Raw genomic sequence first — 24,643 nt, forward strand, 5'->3', positions numbered from 1 at the left:
GGGTGAATAACAGGTCTGCTTTTTGATCGTCCGCGAGAGCATCACGGAACCACACCAGCTCTGGATGGCCTAACGGGGACTTCCTGTGACCGGAGGTGGGGGGAAGCAAGCAACCCCCTCAATGGTATTGCGTTTTCCATTATTTGTAGTCAAGATGCCTTCCTGATTCAAGCTCTACCTCCAGCTGAAAAATATATAAACACACCCCAAGATCTTATATGTTCATGCAAGAAGATTTTCCAGAGACGTGGGACTCCTTAAAGAGGCTACACACCACACCTTCATCTCCAGTAACTTCAACATTGGAAAGCGTTTATTGTAGAAATTTGGAAATACGATAAAAGACAAAGCCTGAAAACGTTCCAGTCACTCGCGGTTCCACCACCCAGAAATAACAAGGTTAGCATTTTCTAGTTTTCTTTCAGGTTTGTTCCTGTAATTGTTAAATGAAGTTGAGCTCACAGCGTGTAGTTTTTTTTCTCTTGGCTTTTTATTGAATTACACATATGCCCGTAGCATTTCACGTCTTGCTTTTCACTTAAATTATACCAAAAACATTTCCTATGTCCTTAAAATTCCTCATAAACATCATTTTTTAAAAGATTTTATTATTTATTTATTTATTTAGCGAGTGTGCACGCGCGAGCTGGGGCAGAGGGCGAGGGAGAATCTCCTGGAGACTCCCTGCTGAGTGCGAAGCCCGATGCGGGGCTCAATCCCACAACCCTGAGATCATGACCTGAGCCAGACGCTCAAGTGACTGAGCCCCTCAGGCGCCCCCATAAACATCATTTTTAACGGCTGTGTCATACTCTGTCACAGGCCTGTGACGGTCCCCGACCACTGAGCATTAAGGGGGTAGCCAGTGGGTCATACTCTACATCTTTGGGCAGAACTATTTATACTGAATTTGTTTTAACAAAGCGCCATGGAAATCGGCCTCCCCTTGTACCTGGTCGTGACAGCAGTGACGGACGGCATCCCCGGGTCTTGGGGCGCACAGCCGCCAGGCAGGGCCTGTGTCCCGTGCTTCCCCTGTGGCTCTGTGTCCTCCCTTGAAAGTAGGTGGCAGATGCTGTTAGCAATGAGGCCAACTTAGCAACCCTGTTTTTTATTTTATTTTGCGATAAGAATTAACATAAGATTGACCCTCTTAGCAAATTTTTAAGGGTAAGGAGCTGTTTTCCTCTGCCTGCACTGTCCCTCCGTCCGTGCTAATTTCTGCTGACTTTCCTCTTCTTCTGCTCTGGGCTCCGAAATCAGAGCACCAGCTGTGGAAACTGTCAGAAGGGGGAGGACGGGGGCTCTGGGTTCAGGACTCCCTCGGGAGACGTGCTGATGGGTGGGGGGCCATAGCAAGGCTTGCCCTCAGAGTCTGGTCCACTCAGCCCCTCCCGGGAGGGAGCACAAGGAGTTCCGGGGGGAGGGGGGGTGCTTGGAAATGTGGAAGAGCATATAAGCACGCAGGCCATCGGTGTCCAGGCCCTACTGTGTGCCGAGCTGGGGACTGGCAGCCAGTGGGGCAGGAGGGAGGTGCCTGGAGGCCGTGGGAAGCGTCTGGGAGCCGCTTTGCCTCCTGCACTGGGCAAGGGGATGACAGGCTGCCCCGGACCAGGAGAGGAACACCTCCAGGAAGCTGCAAATAAGCTTCTGGACGACAGGCCATGGCTCCTCAGGCATGAGCACATGGTCTGTGCTCAGAACAGCCAGAAGAGAAAGGACACTGCCATTTTAGACCCGGGCCCCCTCAGCCCAGCCACTGCCTGTGCTGGGTCCTCCCCTAGCTCCAACCACCCTCTCTGATCCCCAAGGCGTCCTTCTTCCAGGGCCTTCTGTGGAGACACCAAACCTCAGGACCCCCTGCAGCCCCTTGCCTCTCCATTCTGGTCCTCCATCACAGAGGAGAGGCCCCTGGGCAGGAGTCCCTTGACCTCCCCTCCTTCGGCCTACAAATGACTCTGCAGCTCCCATCCCATTCCCTTCCCTCCCTCCAGCTGGAGGGCCCCCCATCCAGCTCAGGACCACCCCACCCCCACTCGAGGAGCCCCTCCCCCACGTAGCCCACCTCTGCGATGCCCCATCAGCATCTCTTCTATGAACAACCTACGATCCTCGAGTCCCCTTCAGCCATTGCCCTATATCTCCCCTGGTCTTCCCAGCCGAGCTTCCCGGAAGACCTGTCTCCACCTGCTGTCTATACTTCCTGGCGGAATGTCCCGCCATTCTCCCCCGGCCCCTGAGCCTGCTTTGGGACCCCCGCCCCAAGCTCTCTCCCTATCTCTCTGAGCTACTTTGCTGGCCCCCTGCCCTCTGTGACAATGCGTCTCCTTCTCTGACCCCCTCTCCTGCTCCCAGCTGGGCACCTCTCCTCTGCCCAGGTGCCCACTCTCCCTGAGGGAGCATCACTGAACCACCTCCTCTGCACTCCCGGATCCCAGTCTCCAGACCCATGAAACCAACTGTCTCCACCTGGGGGTCCCTCAGGACCTCCAACTCCACCTGCCCACCACCTGACTGACCTCACCCTACCTGGTCCCCCACCTGACCTCCCAGGCCATACCCACTAGTGTCCCCAGTCCTGTTCGCCCCCCCATGCTGTCTGTCCAGCCCCTCTATGCCTCTTCAGGCAGAGCCATGCTCATCCCCTCTGACGCTCTCCAGACCTCCATAGCCTCTCTTCCAGCCCTCGCATCTTCCCTGGCTCCCACTGCCTACAGAAGAGAGCCCCTTGTCCCCCTGTCCAGCCCCCTCGTCTCCTGGGCCCCCTACGCTGGCTACACCAGGTCACCAACTATTTCCCAAAGCACCGCCATTTCCCTCACCACGCCTCTGCTCCTGCCGGCATCCCGCTTGCTACCTGTCCCCAGAAACTGAAGCCCAGCCCGGGGTCACCGCTCCCTGTAGCTGCACACCTTCCGGGAACCCTTTGCCCAGGGTCTTGTCATCAGGCAAAATGTCTGCCCCCCAGCGGGCTGGGAGCCCCCAGGGCCTTTAGCCCGGACTCTGGCCAGCAGCGACGGCAGCACCCCCGCCCCACCACCAGGCTCACTGTGGGGCAGCTGCGCTCCAGGCCCTGGGCTCACAGCTGGGAACCAGGCCGTTTGTGCCAGGACGCCCCAGGCCCTGCCCCTAACGCCCATCAGCCCGAGAATTACCGTCCTCTGTGTGCCGGCCCCCCGGCCCTCATCCCTGGAACCTTTCTGCTCCCCTACTGCGCACCCCATCCAGCCCTCCAGCTCTGCACCCTTTTGAGCAAACTGTGTGCCCTTCACCCACCGTCAGGCCCCAAAGAGGTCCCAAGAGCAGAGCTGGCCCCATCTCCCTGCTGGCCTCCCCCGTCACAGAGGCAAGGCCTGGGGCCCGTGGGGGTGGCAGAGGCATGGGGAGGGGAGCTGGCCGGACCACGTACCGAAGGGGCCAATGAGGCAGGCCTGCGTCCTCCTTCTCTCTTCTGCAGATGCCCCCACCTCGGCTCACACACAGGCAGCCCTCAGAGCCTCTCCCCGCATCCCCAGCCTGGGCCTGGGCCCTGGGTCAGTCAGAGCCCTGGCCAACCGGGGCAGTTGGGACCTCTCACTGTCCATTGGGATGGAAGTGAGGATGGTAACGGGGCCCCTCAGAGGGTTTGTTGGGAGGATTTTAATAAGGTAACACAAGGGCTCAGGATAATGTCTGGCACAGAACAAATGCTATATAACGTCTGTTGCACCAGCTCCAGAGGTGGGGTTCCTCCACCCCCCACAAGCCTCCCACTTGCCCCAGGATCTTGTTTCACCCTCGGCCACATCCGCAGCCCAGACCTTTCTCCTAGACGCCAGACTTCCCGGGCATCTCCTCCCAGACTCAGCGTGTCCACCCCAAGCCTGCCCGTCCTGCGGTGTCCCTTGCTCAGGAAATGAAATGACCTTCTGCCGGGTCACCCAGGCCAGAAACCGAGGGGCATCCTTGATGCCTCCCTTCCCGTCCCCCGCCTGCCCCCCACCATCTGGTCCATCCGTTCGGACTGTGTCCCCCTCCCCCGGTGGCAGCCCACTGGCAGGCCATCAACCAGCTCAGGGGTCACTGGGCTCTGGCGTCCAGGGCACTTCCGTCTCCCACTCACCAGCCTCGGGGCCTCAGGCAAATCACTTCACCTCTCTGTGCCTCGGTTTCCTGGACAATAAAACAGGGGTGACCATAATGCTTGCTTCATTAGCTTGTTTTGAGGATTATAAGAGTAAAATGCTCGAAGAGCTTAAGCCCTTGATCAACGTTGGTATCATCCTCTCGCCCGGATGACTCCGCCCCTCCCCACCTGCTCCTCGCCTCCGTCTCGCCCACAGCGCATCCTGCGCACATAACAGAAAGATACCAGGTATGGAGCGCGAACCTCATGCAGGACACTGAGCAAAGCCCTGCCATGCACTCCATCCCTTCGCCATTTCGGCACCCCCAAGAGACGGGTGTTGTGACCCTCGTTTTACAAACGAGGGAGCTGAGGCCCAAGGTCCTACAACTGCAGTTAACCACTACCTCGGGGTACACTGTTGGTATTCGTGTATTGATTCAAAACATTTATTGAGCACCTACTGTATGCCAGGCACTGAGGTGGTTGCTGGGAAAACAGTAATAAACCAGACTGGCACAGACCCAGCCTGTATGATCTTTCTAGAACACAAATCTGACCCCTTGAAATCTGACCCCACTGCCCTCAGGATCTAGTTCATGTACCTTATCGGGGCATCCTAGTCCGCAGGAGCCCCCCGACTGCCCTCGGCAGCCCACACGCTTCCTCCCCTGCCCACCTCTCCCACCTTCCCTGGCCCCACTCTGCTCTGACACACTGGTGTGGGCCCTTCACCCCATTACACACCACCCACCTTCTCCTCCCCGGCCCCAGCCCCACCCCCTATGCCAGCCCCTTTCCCACCTTCTGTCTCAATTTCTTTGCCTAGTTCACTTATCCTCGTCTTTTCAGGTCCCATCCTCAGTCACCTGCTCCAAGAAGCCTTCCCTCCTCAACCTCCCAGCTAGTGGGTGAGCTCGCAGGCGCCCTGCCTTGCAGCCTGCTGGCTCTTCACTGAATTATGTCTCCTCCTGGACTGTGACTCCTTGAGGGCAGGCCCAGGGATGTGTTCAACTCCGAATAAATCTTCCCCCTCTCTCTCTGTTGCCCCCAGCCGCCCATCCATCCATCCGTCCGTCTGTCCCCCATCTACTCATTTTACCTCTTCCTGCTGTGGCCCGAAGGCCCCAGACCCAGCTCGGTGGTTACAGGTGAGTGCACGGCACGCGGGGTCTGTTCCACGGCTCTGCAAACACGGGGACAGAGTGAGATGGAGGAACTGGGGGATGTTTGAGCACCTGAGCACAACCTCCTCAACCACAGACAGGCTGGCTGGGCTGCCGTGACCGACCTGAGCCTCCTCCCCAAGCCCCTGGGCCTCCGCAGGGGTGGGCAGCCGCCCTGCAAAGAGACAAGCAGAGCTGGAGTCGGTTGGGTGAGCGCCAAGTCCTGGCTATGTACCCGCTCTGTGCATGTTTCCTCATCTGAAAAATGTCGTCAGCCTGTGCCTGCCTGTCTTGCAGGACTGTGTGAGGGGGCAAAGGAGGGGACAGTGGACAGAGATGGAATTCCCTGAGAGCGACACTTCAGCATCTGCCTGCCTTCCTGACACTCCCATCTTGGGCACAGTCTGCTCCATCTCCAAAAAAATTCCAGGAAATTTGGTTTTAGGCTTCCATCTCAGCGTTTCCCATCGGTCAGGGCATATTCTGAGGGCTCTTCCCTGGAGGGGGGGGGGCGGGGGGAGCACATGGCTCGGTCTGGCTGCAGCACCTGCTCACTGCGCCCCTGGCTGGAGCAGACACTCACCCCACGGAGTCTCCACCTGCGGAAGGCGGGGGCGACTCCCGCCTCGGGGGCTGCTGTGCGGGGCTCAAGCAAGATGGTGGCTGCAGCAGGGTGTCTTGTCTCAGTGCAAGGAGGCGGCCCGGGTCGGGGCGGCCAGTGGGAGGGTCCCTCTCCTCCCTGGAGAATAGGAGGTGCTCCACGAGACCTCCCGCTGAGCCCCAGCCACCCCACTGTGGCTTCCCCAACCCCGCAAGCCTCTCAGGAGCCAGGGCCCACCGGGAATGGCCACTCTCAAAATGGCCGCCACGGCCACAAGGCCCCTGCTCTCCCCGGGCGCCTCGGGAGAGGGAGGGCACCGCGGCCAGACCACGGTCACTCCTCGCAGCCCAGGGGTGCAGTGTGGGGCGGGAGGTGGGGAGGAGGGAGTCGGGGTGGGTGGGGGGCCGGGGAAGAGCCAGAGAGAGGGGCAGGGAGAGGAACAAAAGGTCCCTTTGTGGAGTGGAGCAGGGAGAAGAGGGAGCGCATTACCCAATGCCCAGAAGCCATGTTGGTAACAAGAGAACCATTCTCTGCTTCACTTGGAAAACAACTTGGAGCAGAGAGAGACAGGGAGAGATTTAACCCCATGGGCGCGGGGCACAGGGGCCTGAGGCCACTGTGGGAGGTGGGGAGGGAGTGAGGGCATGCTAGGGGGCCTTTCGGGCCCTGAGCAGGGCGATTTCCTGTCTCCCAGGCCTGGTCTGCGGTTCCCAGGTCCAGAGGCCCAATATGGCTGCTTGGCCAAGTCCCAGCAGCCTTTGGACCCGGGGACTGGAGCCACGGCTTCTGCTGCCTGGGCCTGGTCAGACCAGTGACCCATGCTTGCTCCAACTGCAGAGCCTGGCCCACCCCAACCTCGGGGAGGACTCCCCTGAATCCTTACATCTTATGGCTTCAGGTCCTCAGGCTTGTTGGACCCAGTTCCAGGGCCTCCAGCCTCCACTTGCCTCCTTTTGCTGACAGGGAGCACATTTTCTCCTGAGGAAGTCCCTTCCTTGTTGTACAGTGTTGCCTTTCGAAAATTTTTCCTAAAATTTAATTAAATCTCTTTCATCCCTAGCTTTCTCAGCTTTCTCCCCTTCCCCCACTTTCCACCCACCAGCCCTGGTTCTCAGGCTCCTAGAGACTACATCTGGTAATACAGCAAATAAGGCAAAAAAAAAAAAAAAAAAAAAGCTATGGTGCTCTGGGCACTTCACATATATTCACTTAATGACCATTGCTACCTTGGGGTCAGCTGGGCTCAAGTGAGCTGCTGTCCCCTCTGCTGATGCTACCTGTTCTAGAAACACCTAACATAGGGCCACACAGGGGAGGCACTCCATGAATAAGCAGAAGAAAGAGGTCTTTCCCTCACCACCCCTTCCTCCCTTCTTCTACAAAAAAGAGTTGGGCACTAGTCATGTGCACTGTCCCAGCTCTGGGGTTACAGCAGTGGACAAAACAGACCACCCCTGCTCTCACAGAGAGAATGTTCTTGTCAGGCTGGACAATAAACCAGCGAATATACAAGCTAATGTCCGGTGGCCACAGGCTCTATGATGGCAAACAAAGCAGGGCCAGGGGAGGGACCAACAGGAAGGATGTGCATTAGGAATGGTGATCAGGGGAGGCCCCTGGAAGGGTGTGCTGAATGAAGAGAAGAATGTCTGGGGCAGAACGTTCCAGACAGTAGGAACAGCATGTGCAAAGGCCTTAAGAGGGAATGTGCCAGAGAGTCTAGGAGCAGCCAGGAGACCAGAGTGGCGGGAGCAGAGGGAACGAGGGGAACATGGGGAGGCCAGAGAACAGGGGTCAGATCATGGGGGATGCTGGAGGAACATGTGAGGGGCCCACGGGAGCTTGGAGCAGGGAGTGGTGTGGTCTGAGTATCGTGTCAACAAGGACACTGTGACTGCCATGCAAGGAATAAACTGTAAGAGGTCAAGGGTGAGGGCTAGAGACCCGCCAGCCCTTCACGCCCTATGTGCTCCCATCCCTGGTGGCTACTCCCCCCATGTTGCCCACCCCCTCATAAGTATGGTCCAATCATTCTTTGAATTAGTGATGAGCCAGCACCCGCTATGTTAAGGATGGAAAGAGGCAGGTTCCTAAAGAGAACAAGGCTGCCCCCCCCGCCGCCGGGAGCAGTTCATAGTCATGGGGTTCCAGGCCCCCACAGTGGAACCATTGAAGGGTGAACCTGGCCCACGGTCACCCCACTTGAAGAACAAAGCCTCTTCTTTGGGAAGTTTTTACAGTCCCACAAAGAACTCTCAGGACATTGCCCCCCCTGAATCCCACAGTGCTGAGATATTGCAAGTGGTCCAGCAAAGCAGGGCCCACCTCCCAGCTCCCACCTCCCAGCTCAGGCCGGTCCCTGGCTTCCCAGAGCCGCAGGTTCCCCGTCTGTAAAAGCACACACACCTCGCGGGTTTGATGTGATCATAAAAAGGCGGCACTTCCTTCTTCAGGGGGTGGAAACTGAGCCTCCAAGAGGTGAGTGACAGCTCAGGGTCACCAGATGGGAAGGGGCAGCGCCTCCCCACCCCTAGTGAGGGCTTTCCCTGCACCCTCTGTGTGCTCCCAGGGCAACTGTGGGTACCTCGGCTCAGCCCCGGCCACGGCCTGGAGCGGTGGGGTGGGGCGGGGCAGTGGCCACAGAGAATAGTGACAGTATTAGGGGACCCTCCAACGGCAGACAGGCCAGGGGGTAGGGAAGGAAGGCTGCATGGCCCAGAGCGACAAAGGCAGGACAGACTCCGGAGTTCCAGCTGAACAGGAAGGAAACATGCCCCTACTAGGCCCCAGCCCGGGGCTCTGCACCGGGGGGCAGGTGACAGAGAGAGACAGAGACAGAAACGAAGAGACAGAGAGAGAAAGCGCGAGTGAGGGCTGTGGTCCTGTCTGCTCCCCACCTTGCTGTGGGCCTCGGGCAGCCCCTTGACCTCCCTGACCTCTGCATCAACTGTCGGATGGTCCCTTATCCCTCCTGGCCCCATAGGACGGTAGCGAGGGTTGGGCATCTGGGTGGGTGTAGAGCCAGCATGGACGGAGACTGCTACCGGTGGGGTTAGCGGTTCCTGGGCTCCCGCTAGGTTCCAGGCTGTGCGCCATTTACAAGAGAATCCAACACCGTGGACTATACAGCAGGCAGTGCTGACGAGAGCGAGGGAGACGGCCGTGGCAGGGAAGGCTTCCTGGAGGAGTCAAGCTATAGTTGTATGTACTGGGGGGTGGGAAGGGTTTGTGCAGGAGGGCCTGGAGACAGAAGACCTGCACGAGTAAAGGCTCAGAGAAGGGAGCCAGCTTGCAGAGCAGGAAGTGACATCAGCCCCCTGGGTGGAGAGGCAGGGTGGGAGACTGGGGTGGGATCCCCAGGTCTCACCTCCCCCCTCCCAGTCTCAGCTTAAAGCTCCTGGTTTCTACCTCCCCTGGAGCACTGTCTCTGGAGTCTTTGCTGGCCAATCACTGTCCAGAGCCATGAGGGCTGCCCCTCTAGGAAGCCCTCCCTCACCCCGGGCCAGATGGAGAATCCCTCCCCTGGGAATAGTTCATTCAGTCCCAAGGGAAGGAACTGCTATTATACCCATTTCACAGAGGAGGAAGTTGAGGCTCAGAGAAATGTCAGTATCATCCAGGGTTGTACAGCTGGTGTGAGGCCTGGCTCCTTTGAGCGCTTCCATTACCTCCCCCACCCCCCCGTGCCGGGCACCTGCCTCGTCAGATCTAGTGCTGGGAGGCTGCTGGCTCTGTAACTATCAGCCCCGCTTCACTGGGGAGGAAGCTGAGGCCCAGAGAAGGGCCAGGACTCAGCTGCCACCACACAGCTTAAGATGGCTAAGCAGATTCCGAGGCTAGGAGTAGCTGTCCCCACTCCTGCCACCACTTGAGAAGGACAGACAGGACCGGGACACACAGGTGAGTGGAAGGGGAGAGGCCAGGCCCAGGGCCCAGGATGTGGGCAGTTCTGGAAGACAGGAAACTCGATCAGCAGGGACAGTGAGCCCAGCAGGGCCAGGCCCAGGGAAGTCGAGAGACGGATGGCCTGTGGCAAGGCAGCAGGCCTGAAATGGTGGGGGGAGGCAGCAGGAGGAAGGGGGCCTGGCTGTGGACAACGGACAGAGCTGAGAAGGGGCCGCCGGACAGGCTGGAGGGGAACTGGGAGACCTGGCGGGGGGCACTGCACAAAATCCCAGGGTTCAGGGCACCACCACCCCCGACCCTGCCCGGGTTTGGCCCCAGGTACCTGCCCCTTGGGCTTGTGCTGGAAGTGGGGGTCAGGCGATGGTCACGGGCCTCTCCTACCCCAGAGTCAGAGGGCTTGGCCTCCAACGGAAAGAGCATTGAGACAGTGCAGGTCACGCGGGAAGTCACCCAGTGTGGGCCCAGTGCCCTGGCCCACGTCACACACTCGTCCTGCCAGCGCAGGACGGAAGCCTCGAGGCCCTTCCATGTGGCACTGTCGTCAGTCAGAGGAGTCACATGGGGGGTGGGCGGCGGTGGGGGGGCCCATCCCGCGCCTTCCTGCCTTCCTGAGGTTTCCCCCGCCTCCGCCCCGCCCCTCGGGATCCTGCCACAGCTCTTGAAAAACAACTGAGGGAATCAAGTGGAAACACAAATCCGCCACCCAGTCCCTCCTGCTCCCTCGGGCCGACACCCACCCCAGGGCACCCAGGTAGGGGGCTCGGCCCCAGAGGCTGCTCCAGCCCGGCAGGGTTTGCCTTGCTGAGGCCTGGTGGGCAAAATTCTCAGTCCTGGCCTCCCAGCAGCTGGGCCTGTCCCCCCAGCTGGGTCCCACGGAGCCAGCCCTTCCCCAGGAGGACATGGGCCCTGGAGCTTGAGCCCCTCCCTCCCTCCCTCCCTTCAACCTCTAGAGTCTGGCATCCAGGGTCAGGGAAATCCCAGGCTTCACTCTGGCGAAAACTAGCTGGTCACCCTGGACAAGCCCCTTCCCCTCTATGGGCCTCAGCTTCCTCACCTGTCAAATGGGAGGGATGAGCTGCCCAGCGCTGGGGCTGGTAAAGCCAGACCAGGAACCAGGGAAGGCCAGCACAGTGTAAACTGTAGAGTGCGGGGCCACAGAGTGTCACTTTGATTTTTACGGAGCAGAGTTGCCTCCCAGGGTCGGGGAGTCAGCTCTATTCAGGGGACATGAATTAGAGATGGCAGGAAGGGGTCCCTGAGGTTGCTCACCTCCGACCAGCAAGGGCCCCTCCCCAGCCCACCCAGCCCTGCTCAGCCTCACTGCCTCCCACCCTGCCATCCTTAGCCCTCCCAGCACTGGCCACCCCAAACACCTCCTGGGCCCTCTTACAGCTCCACGGGTAGGCTGCTTCCGGGCTGGAAACACCATTCTCAAGAACCAACTGTCTCTCCCCTGTGAAGCTTCCTGATTCCAGGCTGAGGGAGCAGCACCCACGGCCCCTTGTACACCCCACAGTATGGGGCCTGTCGGGTGTGAGCTCCGTGTGGACAGGCTCTGTCCAACCACCCCGGAGTCCCTGCCTCACACTCAGCGCTGGGTCTCTCAAACAGATGTGCGCGCAGATGTGCATGAGCTCTTGGAGACAAGCCACGGCAACCTGGGAACTGCACCCCCATACTCCACTCAGGGCCCCTCTTCCTGCCAGTCTCTCCTAGGCATACCCAGCCTCCCTGCTGACAGACTCGAGGGCTGCTAATCCCCCGCCTGGGGACAGGCATGCATTTCCAGGGGGGACACAGCGGTGGCATTTCAGGAGCTCTGCTGGGGACACAGCCATGATGGGCGATGAGAGGATGCTGGCCAGTCAGAAAGTGGGCACCATCATCCCAGCTGCAGACGAGGAGACCAGAATCCCAGAGAGGGGACAATGGATGTGAGCAACATTTTGAAGGAAAAACTGTCGTGGCTGATGATTAGCCATGAGGGGATAAAGAGGCGGATGAGTCAAAAATGACTCTGAAGTTTCACGCCTGGGTCACTGGGGAACAGTGGAGCCATTGATGGAGCAGGGAAGTGGGTGGGGGCTGCTTCAGGGGCAGGATGGTGACTCGGGTTTGGGACATGGGCTCACAGCGTTTTGGGGCTGGAAGAAGTATCCTCAGAGGTCATCCAGGTCACACATGAGGAAACCCAGCCTCCATGGGGAGCAGCTGATTGGCCAGGACCCCGAGCAGGTCAGTGTCGCAGCCAAGGCCAGGGACCTGGCCAGGGTCAGTCCCTCACCTAAAACAGTGCGGGGCTTGTGCCCGGGGCCAGGCTCGGGTTGTGCTCTGGAGCCCCCAGACCAATCAGACCCAATCCCCACCTTCAGGGGTTCACTGTCCAGCGGGAGAGACAGACATGGCCATAATCACCACCTGATTAAAGGGGTAACCACCAAGCATGGTGGGGACTCAGAGGCCAAGCCTACCTAGGAGGGACGTGGGGGAAGGGGCAGTAACTAAGGAGTGATAATACTATCACAATGATCAGAAGTAGGGCTCTGTGTGCCAAGTGCTTCTCACAGAGCCATCCTACAAGCTACACAGTATCATTGTTCCCATTTTACAGATGAGGCTGAGAAAGACTAAGATTACCCAGGGCTTCAGAGATCCTGTGCTCTTAGCCCCTGCTTCTTGGAAGAGGTGCGCTGAAGCTGAGGCCTGACAGATGAGTAGGAGTTTGCCAAGAGATGGGGAGGGAGAGGGTGGCACCAGGCAGAGGAACCAACTTATATCAAGGCCCAGAAACCCGCTTTCCCCTGGCAGGGCTTCAGGCATTGGTGGTCTATAGCCCAGAGCCCATGTGGCTCTCAATGCCCCCAACCCTGTCCCCCATCCCCTCACCTCACAGGACCCCTCCTGCCCCAGTGCTAGCTGGTGATCTGACAGATTTTCAGGTGAATGAGCTACGGGTGGGTGGGGTTGGTCCCTACCCCCAGGGAGCGGTCGCCAATGCTCCCGAGCCCTCCCCGGCTCCGTCCTCTGCCACCCACACTTCCCCTCCGCAGCATCAGCTCATCCCAGAAGGACCCCACAAAGCAAGTCAGCCCAGAGGAATGAGGGGTGGGCCTGGGTCACCCAGCAAGGGACCGGCTGAGCCAAGGCTCAAACCCACAGGGCCTGGGAGCTCAGAACCCCCTGAGCGTGGACAAACCTCTCAGGTAGGTCACCATCCCTGGGCTCCCACGTGAAGGTCACACTGGAAGCGAACCTGGAGAGAAGGGGGCTGAGCACTGGGAATTACAGCTGATAACCCTGGGGGACACGGTGTGCAGGAGTCAACTCATACCAGCATGGGAGAGCCAACTGTTAAATTTTCTGGAACATTCCAAGCCTATTGATGTCACCTGGGAAGCTTGAAATTGGCCCTGGTGGGAGCTTTTACATTGTGGAAATCCATCCCTGGATGGCCACCCTCTCCCCCAGCAGAGCTGGTTATTAAGCATTTGCCATCTCCTGGCTCCCCGGGAGGCTTCTGGGTTCTCTTAAGTTCCCAGCCCAGTCTTGGGCTCTTGAGGGACTTGCTGTTACTCAAAATCCATTAGCATCTCCCTCTTGCCACAGATTAAAACCCAAACTCTTCCCTAGAACCTTCCAGCTCCAGCACCAGCCAATCTTTCCAGCTACGTCTTGAACTGCTCCCTTCATGCCCCCTGCGCCAGCCACACAAAATAGAAGATACTTGTTGAACAAACCCCTGCTTTCCAGCAACCACACCTTTGCTCATGCTGTTCCCTTCTGGAATGCTCTTCTTTCCTCTTTGCCTCTTGAAATCCTCCCCACTGGGTAAGGTTTAGCCATAATTGGTGCCCAGTCCATGTTCTCTGACTGAATGGAAGGGGGTTGAATCAAGGCCCTGCAACCAGGCTAAACCTGGGGCCCTGGGAAACCCGGAATCCATTCCCCTGCCTCAGGACAGAAACACACCAAAGCCCCCCTGCCATCCCAGCCTGCTTCGGGTCTCCAAGAGAATGGGGTGCCATGGAGGACAGACTGGTGGCTGCCTTCGGGGGTGGCAAAAACAGAAACCAACTCAAAATGCCTGGTCACCTGGAAACTAATCCCTTCCTTCCCTGTTCAGCCTTTTGAACTCCTCTTCATCCTTCAAAGCCCAACCCAGATGCTGCTTCTGCCAAGAGGTCTTGCCTAGATAATAGTCCTCCATACCCCTCACTCTGCTGCTTCGTACACACTTTGATGGTCACAATCGTGGCACTGGGTGGTGCTTATCGGTCTGTGTGTCCATTGCCCCAGCAGACCACGGCCAACTGAGGCAAGAAAGGCCCTTATTTAAGGCTGAGTCCTCTGCCTGGTGCCGCATAGGCTTAGGAACTACTTGTTGAATGGACTCGGATTGACTCCATCACTGTCTTGGGTAAGTCATCCCTTGTCCCTGGGCCTCAGTTTCCCTCTGTATAAACTAGACTTGAATGAGGTAATCTCCAAAGACCTTTCACATTCTAGGATTCTGTGAATAGGGGCCCTCCCTCTCCCCATCAGTCTCTAACCTTCAAATCTCCCTCCTTAACCTCCCAGCCTTCCTCGGCAGCCTTCACCCCCCACATACACACCCAACAGACCACACCACTCACGCCTCAGATCCCCAAACTCCATTTTCCTGGGCACTCTTTCCTCTCGGACTTTAGGTTCCTCTGAAAGGGCAGAAGCCTTGCCCACTCACCCCTGCCCTGCCCCCAGGCCAGGCACGCAGTCAGCACCCATAAGTGCCCATCAAGAGTTGCGATGGAGCGAGCAGTCAGGGCCTGCAGAGCCTTTGGTGAGTCTCAGAGTCCCTGTTGAGACAGGCCCAGAGTCGCCTGCCCATCGCAGCGGGGCTCCCCCTCAACCCCCCTGGGCAAACAGCCACATCTCACTTTCTGCCTGTGTTGCTCCAGCCTTCAGAGGATCTGTATGTTCGGGAGCCTGTGCGGGGTAGAGGGCTGCCCCTTCCTCTCGATCCCACACAGAGAATTCTGGGTGAAGATGCAGCCACCGTCCTCTCTCAATCTCTGCCTTCTCCTTCATCTCCTGAGCACCCCAAGTCAGACGTGCGCAGGCCAACCCACACACAGGCATACCCGGGCAGGGATGCGTGTGCGTGCAGAAGCATGCACACTACACGCACACAGAGGGTCGTGAAGCCCGTATCAGTCGCCCTGTGACATGTGGAGCTCTGGGAGGTGTCGCTCATGCCCTCGGGTATGTTGACTGCAAGGGAACCACGTGACATTGTTGGAAGGGGCTCCGAAGCCCTTGTTGGTGGTCCTGAAATCCAAGGACCAAAGGTCATGCCCACACCTGTGGCAGCGGGACAGCAAGCAGCCCTGGTCTCCCACCCTGGCTGGCCTCGTCCTTCTAAGGAACCCAAGCCACTCACAGCTCCTTCGTGGGGCGACACCCTGCCATTCAACCTCAGTGTCTCACCATCTCTCACGTGCACACAGGGCAGGGGCATTGCCCAGGGATGGAAGGAACAGAGCAAGCTGCAGGAGGACATCAGAAGGAGAATCCAGCGTCTGTTAGTCTATTCCAGAAGGCTCCAGGGAGCAGGTGGCTCTTGCGTGATTCAGATACAACGATTTAGAGCGAGGACTCTCATGCCTCCTCCCCTGGGAGCCAGATGATCTTTAGCAAAACCTCAACCTCTCTGTGTCTCAGTTTCCCTGTAGAACAGTGGTAGGTAATAGCGCCTACCTTATAAAGGTGTTACAACCAGGTGAGTGAACAGATGTCACCCTGCAGGGTCTGGCAGGCAGTAAGCAGTGCCGCTGCTGTTCTGAATACAGACGAGGGGTGCCCAGCCCTGTATGCTCCTTTCCTGAGCATGGAGGGCTGTGCACTCACCCTGTGCTGGGTGCTGGGAAGACACCCAAGGCCCCTGCCCTCAGTAAGCCCATGAACATGGGGGGAAAGTGCAGACAGAGGGAGAGCAGGACCCCGTGCAGGTGTGTGGATGTGTGTGCAGACGGGGGCTCTCTGGATTTGTTGGGGGAGACAGACAGGACAGTTGAGGGGCCCAGCCCTGATGGAGGAGGATGGGGAGCTAGGAGAGGCCCCCAGAAGGGGAGAGGTGTGTCCTCAGAACAGCCAAGAGTGAGAGAAGGGAGTTCGAGGGGAAGGAATGGCCTGAGCGCACGGGAGGATGGTGAACTGTGACCCAGGAGGGCGTAATGCTGAATCTGCCAGTTTCAGGACCTTCACCACCAACAAGGAAGCGGCTACCAAGCCCCGGCCCCCTCATTCTGCACCAGGCAGGATGAAGCACCTACTCCTCACACGTCTGCACCCACGGCCTTATCCCCGTGCAGCCACTCCCGTAGGTGCCGCCTCCTCTAAGAAATACAAGAACCAAAAAAAAAAAAGAAAGAAAGAAATACAAGAACCTCAGGTGCTTTGCTATAATCAGTAGCACCTCTCTGTTCCTCCAGGATGGGGGTGCCCTGAGACCCACACATGGTTGGAACACAGCAGAGACTAGCTGAATGAACGAACAAACGAACAAATGAACGCATGAATGAATGGATGGAGTGACTGCCACATCCTCCCTGGACACTAGTGATTCACCTGACTGACCCCCTGGACACTAGTGATGACTGACACCATCCCACACCCCGTGACTACGCCCCATAACCCCCAGGAGCTCTGGCACACACCCAGCCAGGCCATCACCACCTTGGCGAGCCTCGTAGAGAGCTGCTCTCTCTGGGCATGCCCCCTCCCCATCCATCTATCCATCCCCCCACCCACGCACACTTTCCCTCTCGCCTGGGGCAGCTGGTGGGAGGGTGGGGGCTGGGGTGGGGCAGGACCAGAGGGGCCTCAGAGGCAGCAGGGCAGGGGGTTGGGGGAGGCTGGGAAAGTCCAGGCTGTCTCTCCTGGGGGGCGGTGGGCGGCGTGGCGGGGCGCTCACAGGGATGAGGGAGGGAGGAGGGTCGCCGGCCCGGTACAGCTGCGGTCCCCTCCCCAGCAGCCTGCCCGGGTGCAGAAAGGCCTCTTTGTTCTCCGCCTTTAAAGGGTAAGAGAAACACTTATGCATGGCAAATTAGCCCAAAAATGTATTTCTCTAAAACACCCAATTGTCTCACCAGGCCTGCAGCTGCAGGGAAGTTCCAGGGAGTCGGGGGAGGGGGAGGCTTTGGGGTGACCCTGGGGGACAGGGAGAGGCGGCGGGGAAAGAGGGGCCATCTTGCCTTCCCTCCTCTGCTCTCAGAATTTCACAGGTGCAGGAGGGCACAGCTGGGGAGGGCCCCGGGGTCGGGAAGACGACCCCTGGTGTTACAGAAAGGGAAACTGAGGCCCAGAGAGGCGGCAGGACGACGGCAGAGTGAGTGCTGGCTGGCTGCAGAGAAAGGGCTGATCCCAGCTCTCTTGGGTGCTTTCATCTGCACCCACTGCCTTGTCCTTGCTGAAGGGGAAGGGGTCCTGGCGCCCCAAGGTCATCCAAGTCAGCTGCCCTGGGCATAAAGGAGAGAGAAGGAAGTGGGGTGGCCCTGCTCACAAGCTGCCCCCTGCGAGTTTCAGTGCCCAGGAGGATGGACAAGGGCACCGACGAAGCCCCACCTCCTCCCCAGCTTGGTACCTCTGAAGGCCGATGTGCCTGGGGGGCGACGGGAGGATGCAGGCAGAGGCACCCGAAGGGAGTCCTCCACAAAAGCCTTCTCCCAGGAGCAGCGGGAGAGGTCCCTTAGGCAGGGGACTGAACCAAACACATGTGCATGGTGCTTCCATTCTGGGCGCATTCTCCAGGAGCCAGCGCGGTGTCGGCCTCAGGAGCATCTCTGGGCCCCCAAAGGTGAATCCGAGACAGCCCTGTCCCCACGGAGCTCCTAGTCCCACAGGGAAGACAGAAGAGTAAATAACAAGTATCATGACAGTCCCACAGAGAGCTGAGTTCCAAACAGAGTGACGTAAACACGGAGGAGAGGGTACTGGGGGGTGGCTCCCAAGAAGAGCCCCCAGGCTGGGCCCTGAGAGGGAGGGGGAACGTTCCAGGCAGCGGAACAGCACGAGGACACAACAGGGGCTTCTGAGACCACCCCTCGACATCAGAATTCGGAGTCACTGGCTTAAAAGAATTCCTTGAGCATCTTCAGAATTCCAGCCCATGTAGGAGATAAGGAGAAGGAGCAGACGTGGGTCCTGACCCTGGGGGGTATTGCCAACTGGACGCAGTGAGTTTATGACACAGAAAAACCACTGAGCTACCATGAAAAGTGCCAAAAGGAGTTAGGGCCCTGGGCCCCACCAGCTCCTGTGAGACCATCAGCTCCGTAGGCTCAGTTTGTGCATCTGTATAATGGGGTGATGATACCCATCCTGGAAGACTGTCACGAGGAGAAGTGGAAAGAGCCAACACCCACTGTCTGACACCCTGGAGATTCTCAGTAAATGTTAGTTCTGGTCCCCCAGAGAAGTCTGGAAATGAGACAGATGGGAGAACAGGGTTGAAGGGAGACCGTGTGAGTGTGTGTGCTGTGACTGCATGCATAGGTATGTGTATGAGTGTGGGCGTTGTGCGTGTGTGCAAGCAGGAGGGGGCGAGTTGTGCGTGTGTGTGAGTGCACGTGTGTGGGGGTGTATGCTGTGAGTGAGTGTGTGCGTGCATGAGAATGGGTGTGTTGTGCGTGTGTGCAAGTACATGTGTGAGTGCATGAATGCATGTGTGCGTGGGTGTGAACACATGAGTGTGTGAATGAGTGTGTGTGCACGTGTGTCTGCAGTGAAGGGATCGCTTATGGAATGGGTTTTTTTTGGGGGGGAAAGGGAATTGAGCTAAACCTCAAAATGTGTGATGCATGAAGAGGTCAAGCACCCTGGAGAATGTGCTCACAAGTGGCTGGAAGGACCGGAAAAGAGACCAGGGACCTCCAAGGGACCAGGAGACACCAAGAAGAGACAAACGCGCTGTGAGGTGGAGGCCTCAGCTCGACCTGTCCTCCCCACGTCCAAGGTGGCAGTGGAGTCAGACCCCGGGGAGAAGTCCTGCCTAGTGCTCCTCCCACACTTATCGGAGGATCTTCATGGCCTCCTCTTCCCTCCAGGAGAAACCCAGATTCATCATCTGGGTCAGCCACGCCCTCCAGGGGCTGGTCCCTGCCCCGCTCTCCCTGCTTCTCTCCCGCTCTCCCTGCTTCTCTCCCGCTCTCCCTGCTTCTCTCCTGCTGCTTGGCTCCTCCATGCCCCCTCCTCAGCCAGACCAAATCACCTGCTCAGTTGCACCACCTTCCCTCCACCCTCCGTGCTTTGCCTTCCACGCTGAGTCCGGGGAATTCTGAGACAGCCACCAAGTCATCCCCCCACGTGTCCCTCCCCTTCCCTTCCTGCAGCCCCATGGCGTCTCGTGCTCTCATATACGGCTCTGACAGTCCTCGCGACCCGCTGTAGTTTACAAAACCGTGATCACTAGACCCCAAGCCATGGGAGAACTTGTTAAAAACTTCTCTCTATAAAAGGCACCAGGAAGGGAAAGCAGGGACTGGAAGAGGTATTTGTACACCTGTGTTCATAGTGGCATCACTCCCAATAGCTACCAGGTACAAAGGACCCAAGCGCCCATCGACAGGTGAATGCATAAACCAAATGTGTATACAGACAGTGGGGTATCACTCAGCCATAAAATGGAAAGGAATTCTGACACCTGCCACACCACGGACGAACCTTGGAGACCTACGCTCAGCGAAAGGAGCCAGACACAAAAAGACAAATACTGTATGATTCCACTCAGATGAGGTATCTAGAGCAGTTAAACTCAGAGAGACAAAAGAGGACAGTAGTTGCCAGGGGCTGCAGCGGGGGGCAGAACAGGGAGTCAGTGTTCAAGGGGCACAGAGTGTCAGTTTGGGAAGATGAGAAAGTTCTGGAGTTGGACGGCGGTCTGGTTGCACAATGCCGAGAATGTGCTTGATGCCCCTGAACTTGATTAAAACAGTAAATGTCATGTTGTGTCGATTTTATCGCTGGGGGGAAAAGGCATCAGACATACTTTTTTGAGGAAATTCTTTTTAGATTTTAAGAAAGTTTTGTTTTCTGCGGACCGGCTGCATAGACGTCACCAACTTCCTTCAGACAGATGCCACGTGTCCTTCTTCATGTCCCAGGCCCAGCGCTGGGGGTGAGTGGGACAGAGGCATGGTGACAAATGGTGTTGCTCTGACTAGGTTCCCCCAGGGCCCTCCTGCCCTCTGGGGTAACCCCTCAGCACCTCCAACCCCAGACCAGGAATGTTCTGAGAGGGGTGGGGCATCCCCAGGGGAAGCACACAAGGACCCAGGGAGGTGCAAAAAGAAAATGTCAGCATTTCTTTCCACGTTTATTCTTACCTTCATTATTTTGAAACTTCTACCTGACAAGTGTATTTAATATTGTAGTACTTGTATGTAACTTGTAAATAGGCAAACAGATATGCCTCGAGGTCTGATTTAGGAACTAACTAGACTCTGAGAAACTCTTTTTTATATCCTTCACTATCCAAAACTCAGGAACCATACATATTTCACTGATGGCCTCAGGAACCAAACCCTCGCGTCTGATTCTTGCCATCCAGATTCGGGAGCCAAATGAACTCTGATGTGAGGAATATTTGTACGTAGTTTGGGACTTTTGTGCCCATGTGTCCGAATTAGCTGCTTAGACCACGGGAGGAGTAAAGTCTTATGACCCCACCTTAACAGATGGGACAAGTGAGGCAATCATGTGCACGAGGCTCCCAGGAGACAGAGGCCAGCACCCCGCTTTTACAGGTGATGAAACGAGGCTCAGAGGGGTCTGTGAGCTTCTTCAGGTTACGGGGCTAGAAAGTGTCAGAGCCAAGACTCAACGCCCCTCGGTCTAACCCCACAACTGCGCTATTTCTACCGGAGAGCCTCTCGCCAAGCCATGAGGAAGAGCTTGGCAAAGGCGGCCCCATGGCCAAATTCCCTCTTTGTCAGCAAGTTCAGGGCCGCCCCCCACAACACACACACACCACACCTGGCCGGTTCCTCCTTATCTACACACCTTAGTTCAAGGTCCCTTTCTGCAGCCCGGGGCTCCCCTAGCCCAGCCTTCCAGCAGAGGGCTCCCTGAGGCCCCTCCTCTGTGGCCTGGTACACAGTAGGGCTCAGCACATGGTCGCGAGTGCAGGGCAGGACCAACACACACCAAGGAGCCCTCACTTGGCCGCACGTGAGGGTCGGGACTCGGGCCCCTTCTGGCGCTGACACCCTACAATGGCCCTGACTCCCGGGTTTGTGAATATGCAGCCAACCTGCAGACCAGAAGGAACCCCAAGGGGTGGGAGATGCTGAGAGGAGGAGGAGGAGGAGAACACAGAGTGACACAGAGGATGGGGGTAGAGACTTCTAAGGGGCATCTTCCCCCACTTTAGCCCCTGGATGGTGACAGCAGGAAAGAACCAGGAAAACAAAACAGGGGCAAGGGACCTGCAGGAAGGGGGTAGCAGGAATCTGCAGATCTGGTTGCTGAAGACCAAGGTTGCAGTGGGGTCCCCCAACATGATGAGGGGGTGCCACCTTCCTCCCTGACAGTGGCCTGACTTCAGCTGGTGCCCCCGCTCTGTGCCCACAGTGGCCCTCCCACAGGTCCGCTCTCTGCTTGCCTGGGGCTGCTCTACTTCCCAGGGTAGGTTCCTGGGGACAGCATCAGTGTTAGCTGTGCTTGAGCCATCTGGGAGGGACGGTGTGTGGTTATGACCCCCAAGCCAGGAATCCCCCTTCCCCATCACCTCCTGAAGAAGTCCTTGGTGAGGAACAGTTCCAGAGAGGGCTGCCCCTGCATGTCTCCTGCTGCCAGGCAGTGGGTCACAGGCTCTCAGCTGATGGGTCATCCAGGGCTCAGATGCCAGTCATGTGGGACGGCCAGGACCTTCAGTGGATGCAGAGGCTAGGGGCTAAAGAAGGGGCACCAGCAGCTCAGGGGACAGAGGGATGGAGAGGACGAAGCCTGGCGTCATCCTGCCCCTGCCCCCAGCCAGACACGTGCCCCTAAACACATGTGCAGTCATCAGCTCACCCCCAGACACAAGTCCATCCACACAGCCATGCCCACAGTCACCTTCCCAGCATACACGGGCACACACACATGTCCACACACACGTTCATGTGTCACCATACAAAGCATGTCTGCACGGAAGGAAGGGCCAGATGCCCCCAAGATCGCTCTTTCTCTCCTGTTCTACCCTCCTCCATCTCATCCCACCCCCGAGAATCTGTTGGCAAGCCCCAGACCAGTGGCCTGGTTCTCACGCCCCCTGGAAAGTCAGGATTTCACCTGCCCAGGCCATCCTGGTCCTTCAGGGGCCAACCTGTCCCCTGTGTCCAACCCCCAGTCCCTCTCACACACAGCACTGCCTGCCCTCCTCTGGGGGCTACCTAGAGACAGGACCCCCTCCTCTTCATCCCCTCCCTGCTGTGCTCTCCTGGCACACCCCGATGCTGCCAGGTCTGCAACAGACTTCCAGAGATTGGAGTCAGACAAGAAAACCTCGGTGGACTGAGCTACTAGGGAGGAAGATGCAAAAAATGCACATTCAGGAGTTCAGCTCCAGCCCAGGTCAATGAACAGTCAAAGACAGAGCCGCATACTGAGTCCTGACCCACATCACAGTTGAGCCTTGACCCCAGCCCAGCCACAGATGGAGCCTTGACCCTAGCTACACATTGTCTGTCAAACCTGGGTGATAGCCTAAGCCTTGACCCCAGCCTGGACCTAAGGCCTGACCCTGACCCCAGCCTGCAGCCTGATCCTAAACCCAAAATGAATGCTTATAGGCCTTGATCTTGGCCACAGATTGGACCCTGATCCTGACCCCAAAAATACACAACCGGCTTACAGCCTGGGCCCTGACCCCATACTGAGCCATTACCCTAATTCCTGAATAAACCATATCTGACACTGTCTATAAACTGAGCCCTGTTCCAAACCTAGACAACCCTAATCCTGATCCCAGACTGAACCTTTATCCTAGCCCAAGCCCTGATCTTGACCCCAAATGGAGCCCTTACCCTCTTCCTGAATAAACTTCTACCATAGGTACAGTCTGAGCTCAGACACTGGCCCCAGTCTGAGTGCTAGTCCTGATTACAGCCTGAGCCTGAGCCCGAGCCCGAAGCCAATCTTCTCAAAATACTCTGGCTTTATTCACACGAGGAATGCTCCTCACTCCTTTCGCAAGCACAGAAAGCCCTAGCTGAAGTCTGAGGAGATCTGGAGAACTTTCCACGCAATCCACGTGACGGCCTTTGCCACGTGGCAGGCGGGACCCTATCATTCCCTTTTTATAGGTAAGGGAAACGGGTTCTCAGGGAGGCTTAACTTGTTCCACAGGGTTCCAGCGAATAGCCCCGGAACCAGAAAGTAGAAGCTACAGGGAGACAGATTTTAGGAAGAAGTTTCCCAGTCCGGGCTGGGCAAGGACAGAAGGAGCCATGTGCAGAGAGTGGAGCTCCAGGTCAGTGGAGGTGTGCCAGCAGAGGTGGGTGACTCTTTGCCTGGCGCTCCAGAGAGGTCTACGGGAAGTGGCAGGGACAGGGCCACGAACCCCAAGGGCTCTGCCCGCTCTGAGATGTCCAGGGCGCGTCATGCCTCATTCAGGTGCCCTGTGCTCTTCCCCCTCAACCCAGCCGCCTGGAGTGGAAGGGCCCCAGAGTCCTGCCGTCTGGTGAGGGAGAGACCCACCCCAGCCAGGTGGGACCAGAGCTCCATCCTCCCCTGCTCAGGCTCCTCTCACTGCAACCCCCTCGCTGTCTGGACTAGACCTAAATGGGAGGTGAGACCCGCCTTGCCAAGTTGGCATCAGGCACTATCACTCTGGGAGCTGTGCTGGGCCCTGTGTCCAGTGTGCGTGCGTCCCCGCTCTGCCCCAGGCTCAGAAGTATAGACCCAGAACTGGGGAGGACACGCCACCATCGCCAAAATGCCAGAAAAGCCTCTCTACCCCAACACCCCCATTTGGCAGACCTTGGACACCAAGACCCAGAGAGGCTAAGCAGCCTGCCTTGGGTGGCACAGCCAGGCGGGGGCGCATTGGGAGGCGGGCCCCAGACCCCGGCACCTGCCCCACTCTGGCACGGCCCCACAGATGCCCAAGGAGGGCTGGAGGGTGGTGGGGGGACCTGGTGCCAGGCAGCAGAGGCTGGGGTGGGGGGCTGATGGCCCCTCGCGCGGCAGCCCCCTCCCCCCCATCGCCCACACCCCGGCCTGGCTCCGAGCACCCAACTGCCCAGCTGCCCGCACATCCGCCCAGGCCCAGACATCAATCCACACCAGGGCCCTTGCTCCCTCTTTCTTTTCTGCCCTCCTCTTCCCTCCCCAGCTCACGTCTTTTTTTTCTCCTCTCTCTCTTCCAACATGTCATTACAGTAGAAACAAAAAGCGCGGGAACAATGCGGGCATTGACAGCGGGCCCCCTCCCGGCCCCCTCCCCCCGCGGTGCGTGCCAGCACTCTTTCCACCCGCCCAGGGCTGGAACCGCTGCCAAAGGAGCCCTGCTAATAAACAAGAGGAACCAGATAAACCAGGAACACAATAGAGGGATTTGTTGCACTTAGAATGGTGGGAACAATGTCAACGTCGCGCGCAGCTGCTTCTAAGCCCCCACCCCACCAAGTCCTGCCAAGCAGCCCCCTCGCCCCCAGCCCCTCTGATTTATGAAAGGTCAGAGGGCATCATGGCTAAAGGCCCCTTCCTCGCATCCCTCATCCCTTGTTAACCCTTCGGACACAATGGTCCCTTCTCTGGGCGGTGGCGGTGGGGGCGAGTGTCATGCGTCGCACTTCCTGGAGCATCCTGGGGCCGGCTGGTGGTGGCGCAGGGGGAGGAGCCCGC

At 58.0% G+C, this 24,643-nt stretch overlaps 1 long non-coding RNA gene across 4 annotated transcripts; it reads right to left on the reverse strand.

Moving 5' to 3' along the window:
* Positions 1-24,029, reverse strand: LOC135364386 (uncharacterized). Of its 4 annotated transcripts, none has more exons than XR_010411320.1 (4): positions 21,543-24,029; positions 17,400-17,646; positions 5,208-5,291; positions 1-4,152 (listed from the first exon to the last, which is right to left on the reverse strand). It is a non-coding gene; the product is annotated as an uncharacterized LOC135364386 (long non-coding RNA). The 4 variants fall into 4 exon arrangements; XR_010411318.1 differs by lacking the exons at positions 17,400-17,646; positions 21,543-24,029 and adding exons at positions 5,397-5,446; positions 6,756-10,730; XR_010411319.1 differs by lacking the exon at positions 21,543-24,029 and having other exon boundaries at positions 17,400-21,527.
* Between the last annotated feature and the right edge of the window lie 614 nt (positions 24,030-24,643).

Source organism: Mirounga angustirostris, unplaced genomic scaffold, assembly GCF_029215605.1.
Source record: "Mirounga angustirostris isolate CCGP_5_RB_7025 unplaced genomic scaffold, mMirAng1.0.hap1 SCAF_5, whole genome shotgun sequence".
In the NCBI taxonomy this organism is placed as follows: domain Eukaryota; kingdom Metazoa; phylum Chordata; class Mammalia; order Carnivora; family Phocidae; genus Mirounga; species Mirounga angustirostris.